Source organism: Salmo trutta, chromosome 32 (assembly GCF_901001165.1).
Source record: "Salmo trutta chromosome 32, fSalTru1.1, whole genome shotgun sequence".
Classification (NCBI taxonomy): domain Eukaryota; kingdom Metazoa; phylum Chordata; class Actinopteri; order Salmoniformes; family Salmonidae; genus Salmo; species Salmo trutta.
Window position 1 is genome coordinate 1,840,278 of NC_042988.1, and position 9,320 is coordinate 1,849,597.

The following is a 9,320-nucleotide window of genomic DNA, read 5'->3' on the forward strand; positions in this document are numbered from 1 at the left end:
CCCATGGAGGTCTGGATTTGGAGTCACACTCAAAATTAAAGTGGAAAACCACACTACAGGCTGATCCAACTTTGATGTAATGTCCTTAAAACAAGTCAAAAGGAGGCTCAGTAGTGTGTGTGGCCTCCACGTGCCTGTATGACCTCCCTACAACGCCTGGGCATGCTCCTGATGAGACCTGGACTAAAGCATCCGCCAACTCCTGGACAGTCTGTGGTGCAACGTGGCGTTGGTGGATGGAGCGAGACATGATGTCCCAGATGGGCTCAATTGGATTCAGGTCTGGGGAACAGGCGGGCCAGTCCATAGCATCAATGCCTTCCTCTTGCAGGAACTGCTGACACACTCCAGCCACATGAGGTCTAGCATTGTCTTGCATTAGGAGGAACCCAGGGCCAACCGCACCAGCATATGGTCTCACAAGGGGTCTGAGGATCTCATCTCGGTACCTAATGGCAGTCAGGCTACCTCTGGCGAGCACATGGAGGGCTGTGCGGCCCCCCAAAGAAATGCCACCCCACACCATGACTGACCCACCGCCAAACCGGTCATGCTGGAGGATGTTGCAGGCAGCAGAACGTTCTCCACGGCGTCTCCAGACTCTGTCACGTCTGTCACATGTGCTCAGTGTGAACCTGCTTTCATCTGTGAAGAGCACAGGGCGCCAGTGGCGAATTTGCCAATCTTGGTGTTCTCTGGCAAATGCCAAACGTCCTGCACGGTGTTGGGCTGTAAGCACAACCCCCCACCTGTGGACGTCGGGCCCTCTACCACCCTCATGGAGTCTGTGTCTGACCGTTTGAGCAGACACATGCACATTTGTGGCCTGCTGGAGGTCATTTTGCAGGGCTCTGGCAGTGCTCCTCCTGCTCCTCCTTGCACAAAGGCGGAGGTAGCGGTCCCCTTTCCAAGCTTTTGTTCTATAGATGAAAGTAACACTTTATTACAACATGTAAGAGAAAATGGACTTCATTACAATACAAAAACATTTTGTAACGGTTGTGTTATGTATCTTTTATACACCAGGGATAGGTATGTGCTTTGACTCAAAAGGCCAAGTTGAAAGTTTAAAACCTGCATATTATGATTTCTGAAGTAATTATTACTTGACAACTACCTTGGAGCTATTCTTTAGTGTCTACAGAGTGCTGCATAAATATAATTAATTCCAATTCATAGAATGAATGTCATTAGAACTAATAGAATGTTATTCAATGTATTTTTCTGGCTTCTGCCTTACCGTCAGGTGGTGCGAACTCCTTCTGGAAACCCACTCTGCTGAGCAGGTCACAGAATTGCGCTGGCAGGCAATGGTACATCCGCTGAGGAGAGGTAGACACCTGCAACTTCTTAAGGTCAAAGAGCTGCCTCAGAGTACGATTCTCCACCTTCTCAACCTGTAACACATCAGCCATAACCATACTTAAATCAGTTATCAAAGATGATATATTTTAATGTTACATCTGTTGTTTATTATGTTGACACTCACCCTGGCAATTAGAAACCCAGAAAAATGGCGTTGTATTTCTCTATGTTCCAAACTGTTATCGTCTACAGGCTTCCTTGGGGAACTGTTGGGAGATTTCAGCCCCATCAAATTCTCCAGTTCTTTTGTAAAAATCCTCTTGGACTTTGCAGCACATGGCTTCCACCTCTAACACAGCAGCTCTAACACCTCTAGAAGCCCCCTGGATGGTGATGCTGGCACAGCCATCTTTTAAGTTCTCCTCGATGGAAACCTTCCACTTGGTCTGAAAGGACAGCAACTCATCAAACTCTGTCTGGCCAAAGCACTGGATGAAATTGTTTTGAATGGTGAAGCTATCAGAGGACATTATAAAAGTGAGCCAAAATGTGGCCTCCCTCAACGTGTCACTGTAGGCACTGCTGAGCTCGATATGCGGTGTTGCGCCTCCCCTTGGAGACTCATACTGATCAGTTGCATGGCCAAATACTTGCAGACGAGACATGAAAGCATAAGTCTGTTAAAAATGGAAAATGCTGCATGAGCTGGTTTACTAACTGTAGATAAAAAAAATACTGTATGTTGTATCAATATAATGTTGTATCACATGATAGAACATTGTACCATACTGTACAATGTGTTGTATCAACCACTTAGCCTACTTCTTTTGACTGGGAGCTCACCGTGAGAGGAGGCACTGTTGGAGGAGTGTAACGGGGTGAGTGACTGGTTGCCGGGAAGTCAGGCACAGGAGAGCAGAGATGGGTGATAACAGGAGAACTTTAATATACACCCTGGCCCAAAGGCACAGGCGAGGCAGCACAAAGCACAACCACAGTAACATGAACCGGACTAAACAAAACAAACAAACCTAGGTTTGAAACAAACCTAGCGCAAGCCAGCCTGTAGCGTAACACCCTACACAAAGAACAATTCCACACACAGACATGGGGGAAACAGAGGGTAATATACATTTAGTCCGATGAGGGAATGTGAACCAGGTGTGCGGGAAAACAAGACAAAACAAATGGAAAATGAAAGGTGGAGCGGCGATGGCTAGAAGACCGTTGACGTTGACCACCGAATGCCGCCCGAACAAGGAGAGGGACCGACTTCGGGAGAAGTCGTGACAAGGAGCTAGGATATTTCATTGCGTCTTGGTGAGATTTTAGTTGATCTTCAAAAGCCTGTGGAAAAGAGCAGAATCATGAATTGTAGCATAATGTTAGTGATTGCAAAGAGCAGAACTTTTGTAGTTTGTTAGTTACATCACCTGAAATGTATCCTTGTCAGATGGATAAACGACGACATAGATATCCATCCTCATCTCTTGGAGGTTCTGGGCAGCCGCCACCACAGCACCGGTCATGATCTTGGCAACCTCCTGTTTATGGAATCCTAGCTGCCCTGTACCAATAGCAGGGAAAGAGATTGACCTTCATCCACTTGTCGCTGCCATTCTTAAACATCCTAACACCAAATTGTAGAGGATCTGGAAAACACAAAATGGGAGAGAGCAGTTCAGTAGTTATCCGACTCTTGTAGATGTCTCTCAGCAACAAAAAAAAGAAATATGCCTTCATAAACTTTATCGCACCTTATCAGCTGAATATTCATTTCTTTGTGCACACACAGTGTGGTACACAAAGGAGCAGTTTAGTTTACATCCTTTGGTTTCAATAATATCTCCATTTAAAACATGTGAATAATGTGCTTTTACTATTTCCTTTTGCATTTCGCTGCCTGCCTTCTGTGATATAGCTTTTGAGATTTCCCCGATGGCTAACTTGAGATCTTGTTGTGTTGTATTCACAATGACGTCGACCTGTATAGTGAAAGAATGAGTAAATTAGTAATAGTGCTCTCTCTTCACAGCAGCTGACAAATGTAATAATTTTATGAATAAACATTACTGTATAGAATTCTTAGAAGTTAAACATTTTGTGTCATCATACATTTATTTCAGGAGAGGACATCATTTCGAATGTCTTACCTTCTCTTCTTCAATGTGCCCCTTTTTAATGGTCAGAATGACATTCCCAAGCTGAACCGTGGGTGTTAAGGGTTTGGTGGAGCCTTTCCAGTAGTTTGTAACATCTTGTCTGTATGGAGCCTGTCTCTGAGCCACTGCTGCTTGACTGTGTGAACAAGGAGAACCCCAGAATCTGACTACATGCTCTCTCCATCTCCCTGACTGTTAGTTCATCGTGATTGACCAGGCGAACCTCTAAAGGAGCTCCAGAGTAATATTGATCATGGTACATTTTCAGGGTTTGAACAATGACGTCTGCACAGATAGGCAAGGGAAAGTTGAACAGGCCAGAACTTATGGCCGGAATGGCGACAGACTGTAGCTTCTCTTGCTCTACCATCTTTAGAATGCTTTTAACAGTCTTTGAGAGTTCTGGCATGGCATCAGCAACTTGATATTGCATTGGTTTGTATGGAAGGCATGGACCCAAAGCATGAATGATCTTCTTGCATGGTAAGCGTCCAGGTTTGGCAACAATGGCATTTCCCGGTAACAACTTTCCGTAAAGCTTTCTGTACTCCCCCATGACTGAGGTTCACATTGGCTGCGTTGACCACAGCATCTACTTTATGAGTGGTGAGGTCATCTTTTCATACCGATACTTTGAGGCCCTTGGACAGCTGGGTAGAAAACCTTTCCTCACCTGGCTTCTTGAATTTCCCTGCACCGATACCCACACCATAGAGCACGGCAGTGCATCCAAACTTGCTATGCAGAACATTAGTCAGAGCTGGTCCACATTGGCCCAGGATGCTCACCAACTCCTCCTCCAGAAGGATCTTCTCTATCTTGGCCATGACTCACACAGCACAGGGAATCCAATGTTGATCTGAGGAATGAGGAGAACTTTTGAGTGTAAGATAATGTTACATGACGTAACAATTAGGTATACATTACAGTACATCAGTGCAATGAGCAGTGGTGTAAAATCCTTAAGTAGAAATACTTTTAAGTACTATTTATGTAGGTTTTGGGGGTATCTGTATGTTAGTTTACAGTTTTCAAAATCTTTAACTTCACTACATTCCTAAAGAAAATTATGCGAAAACCTACATTTTCCCTGACACCCAAAAGTACTCGTTACATTTGGAATGCTTAGCGGGACAGGAACATGGTCAAATTCACACACTTATCAAGAGAACATCTCTTGCTTCGTTCGTAAATTATGACTGAGCGTTGAGCTGTGTTTGAATACTCATACTAACCATACTATTTGTGACCTGAATTGAGTATATAGTATGCTTATTGGTCATAGTATGGATATAGTTAGTATGCCAAAAGTTCCCGGATAAATTTGCCAAAATAGGAAGTATACATGCAGTGAACAATGCTTTACTGGCCCATAATGCAATTATTCTGGAAATGGGCATGGCTTCATAACTTTTCAGATTTTAGGAAAATGGTGGAAAATATGCAGAAAGTCTGAAAAAGCAGATACAAATTAATTAGTTTAATTATGACAAATGTTAAGAAAATGTTGAGCAATGTAATAAAGTAATGACTTATAAAATAAGTTACATTACACGTTATGTTGGCTGACTATTTGTTAACTATGCTATCCTTACTAACATACAACTAAGTAGCATTACAGAAGTATGTACCGGTATGTTAGCTAGTTACCTAACATTAGTTGGCTACTAATGCGTCAAACTTGCCAGGCAGTATATTAACTATCCAACTTACTACCCAACGCTATTTGACTTGATTATTTACATAATTCTTAGCTAAGTGGTATAGTTGTGTGTTTCAATGGCTATCTACTCCGATTTCAGAGTACTCTCGAGCAGAATAACTGATGAATTTAAGAATGTTCAACATCTGTTGAATATGGCCAGTGTCAGTAAACGTCGGGAAAAAAACTATTAAATTGTTGCCAGCAGCACAGTTACAGTCACCAACGCTCTGGATAACATGAAAACAGCCTAACCAGCTCTGCTAGGGCAGGTAAAATGGTCAGAGTGAGGTGTTCTCTAATCTGTGTCTAGAAGTAGCTAGCCAAAGTTAGCCAGTTAGCTTGGGTGCTTGACTGCCGTTGAATGCTCGGATCATTCATACTCCTTGACTAACACTCTGAATTTGAAAGGACAATCTGACAACCCTCTAGATTTAAGACAGCCCAGAGCGCACCCTGGCACTCCAGATTGAATCTACGAACACACCTGAAATTGTAAAATGTCTAGCTAGTCATTTGTTATGCTAACAAGCTAGCAAGAGGCTGCATAGCAACAACATCAACTTCCGGTAGACAGGTGAAGCGCTACACTCAACTGAAACGATACCCTTCGTTTACAGTATACTCAAATGAACTACTAGTTTATACTCATAAAGTATGTAGCATACATTATTGTAACGACCCTGGGTTTATAAGCGCGGATATCGACTCGGCCACTTGAGCATGCTTTTGGGGCACAGTCCGATAACACGCTGGACTTCGGGCTAGAAGGTACTTGGTTCGAGACCTGCTCCCTGCCGGTTTCATTACAGTATGTTAGTATGGGTATTTGAACACAGCTTTGGAGTGTGCCACTGGCTATCAGTAGATAAAAAAAACAATACAATTGTGTGATCTGGTTTGCTTACTATAAGGAATTTGAAATTATTTATGCTTTTACTCTTGATAATTAAGTATATTGTAATGAAACAGCATTAAGAGTCCATTCAGTCAGTGAGACAATGAATTCTGTAGGAGGCATCTCAGTTTCAGGTCGGGTACTCAAGAAATGGTGCATAGCTGCCAAACCTTGTTCATCTTCAATGGTGGTGTAAAGAGACTCCACATCCATGGTGACTAAAAAGGAAGCTGTACCTATATTATTCAATTCCTTAATCTTGTTCAACACATCTGTGGTATCTTGGCTTGGCCACAAACCCAAGGGCTCTTTTAAATGTAACCAGTGCAACCATTGCAGAAATATTGCACAGAAAAAGTATTTTGTTGATACAGCTTCCAAAATGGAGTATTACGTCAAGCATTTCATTAATTGCAAAACCACTCATGTCATCTATAGATTGGAATGTCCACAGTGCAAGGTGTTCTACATTGGACGGACAAAGAAACGCCTTCAAGATCGCCTAGCGGAACACAAGTACGCCATACGGGTAGGCAATGAAGACTACCCCATGGCAAGGCATTACAAGTCCTTACACCATGGCAACCCTGCCTCCCTACAAGCTATGGGTATTGATCATATTCCGGCCTCTATTAGAAAAGGGGACCGTCTTAAACAGTTAAACCAAAGGGAAAGTTTTTGGATTTACAAACTACAGGCCACTAAATACCCGGGTTTAAATGAAGATATGGATTTCTCACCCTTCCTGTAGGGTTGTGATGGGTCCATTTGCTGTCATCTAGTGGACATTTTGCTCAATTGCCCTCAGCTATGTTTAGAATCTTGTTGTTCATGTTTTGCTGTGTACTATGGAAAATATTTCTATCTTATTCTTGACACTTCTCCTAGCCATATTTAAGGTTAGAACTACCTTTCTAAGTGTTCTGATACTTCTAGCTTGGAGTTAAATTTTTATAATAACATAGCTACAGTATTTCACTTTAAAAAGTGTGTATAGTATTGCTTACTAGGTGTGTCCAATCAATTTTAACCACTCCCTCTTCAAATTAGAGTTAATTGGAAAAGCTGTTAAAAAGAGAACATTGTATTATTTCTTTGTACTCCCTGACGAAGGCCATGCAGCCGAAACGCGTCGTTTTTTTAAAACATTGTTTCTATTGAACATGCCATACTAATAAAGGCATTTTAATCTATTATATGAAAAGTGCCTTGGTCCTCCTTTCTTTTTGATGACCAACTCACCCCTTTTACCAAAGAGCACCTTCTGTCTACCAACATTTACTATTGTGTACCTTAGTAGCACTTCCCTTCCTCCTCTTTCTACTAAACTGCTTTAGCCGTCAGAGAATATTGGCCAGTCAAAGAGGATCTCAGTGTTCAAAATGGAGTAATATTCAAGGTCAGAGAGTCGTTATTCCCTGGTCTCTGTGCCCTGAGATGTTGGCGTACGTGCACTCAAGTCACATAGGAGGTGAGGCCTGTTACAGACAAGCACGTGACACACTGTATTGGCCAGGAATGCAGAGTGAAATCAAAGACTATCAGTAAATGCACAATCTGCAATGAATATGCCATTGAGCAACAGAGAGAGACTATGATGCCCCACGAGCTACCGATGCGCCCCTGGCAGATGGTAAGTCTAGATCTCTTCCAGCACAGTGGCAAAGACTTTCTGCTGGTAGTTGATCATTACTCAAACTTCTGTGAGATTGACCTCCTCCCCGACCTCTCAGCAGAGACAACGATCAAACGCTGCAAGGCTCAGTTTGCCCACTATGGCCAGCCAGATAGGGTAATTTCAGATAATGGACCCCAATTCTCCAGATTTGAGTTCTGAAAATTTGCTGCAGAATGGGAATTCGAGCACGTCACCGCATCACCATGACACCCAAAAGCTAATGGGAAGGCGGAGTCGGCAGTCAAAATCGCAAAGAACCTCTGCAAAAAAGCTCTGCGAGAGGGCAAAGATGCCTGGAGAGCAATCCTGGAGTGGCGCAATACCCCGACAGAAGGCATGGAAAGCAGCCCGGCCCAGCGCCTCATGGCACGGCACTTAAAAGCAGCTCTGCCAGTAGCCAGCACTCTCCTGGAGCCATGTGTGTTGACAGACGTGCTGGTGAAGTTACGTCACAGAAGACAGGTCTCCAAGTTCACCTACATCAAATCAGCAAAATACTTACCTGAGCTCGTGGTGGGTGAAACGGTGTGAATGAAGCCTCTACCAGCCTCTGGAGACTCAGATCCTGTGTACAGAAAGTGGCACCACGCTCCTACTTGGTCGAAGTGAATGGATCACTGTACCGTCGTAACAGGGTTGACCTTCGGATTGCTGAGCCAGCGCCTACTCAGAAACCTGATGGTCATAGGGGGTCGCATGACAAAAGACGGAACCCCAGCAAGTCACATGGGGCCTGAGGCACAGGGCGAAGAGCCAGGGGATCACAGGTCGACCGCTCCCTCACCCATCAATACTCCCCTTAGACAGTCAGGTGACAGGCCTGTGCGGGAATCCGCAGTCCTCGCAGACAAGCCCGTCTTTTCACGCTGCGGGCGTCTGTCCCAGCCACCAAATATACTTAATCTGTAGGTTTCCCATTAGGGATTGTTGACAGACAGAGATAAAAGTGAAGAGTATCAAAATGTGTTAAGTTGTTACTTGAACAGTTTAGGGTTTTTTTTCACGTTGGAAATTATTACTAGGTTTGTTTTGTTAGTGAATTGACATCTCCTGTCCTATTTTATAAAAGGGAAGATGTTATGGGTGTAAGATGGCACAGGGATGCCATCTGTTGGTAAATGTTAATTACTGCAACTCCAGTGTTTTTGCAATGTACTGAACAAGACTGGTTACTCGCATCAATGCCTCTGTCTTGTCATTTAACATTCAAACGAAGATGGGCTACACATACTGAGAAATAGGGCCACTGTTTCTCTCGCTCGGATGCTTTCTCTAGTGAAATACATCCAGCCTCTTGCGAATTGAAGGACAGTTATGAAACACAGAGACACGAAAGATAAACATTTTTTCAAATGTTTTGCTTGGTAAATTTTTTGGGGAAACCTGGTTTCCCTTGGCATTCATGAATACACGCCACTGTTGAAAGCAAGTCTAAAAAGCGGTATATCTGTTCTATTTATATGCTTCCCGTTCTTAAGATTTGTTTTTGCGTCTTTTACGTTCAAACAGCTGAAAGTACAATATTTTTGGTTAAGGAAAATATATTTCACAGCGGTTTAGATGGTACAATGATTC

General features: G+C 43.3%; 1 pseudogene; it reads right to left on the reverse strand.

Moving 5' to 3' along the window:
- Positions 1-828: 828 nt before the first annotated feature.
- On the reverse strand, positions 829-8,805 carry LOC115170644 (protein mono-ADP-ribosyltransferase PARP9-like; annotated as a pseudogene).
- Positions 8,806-9,320: the final 515 nt, after the last annotated feature.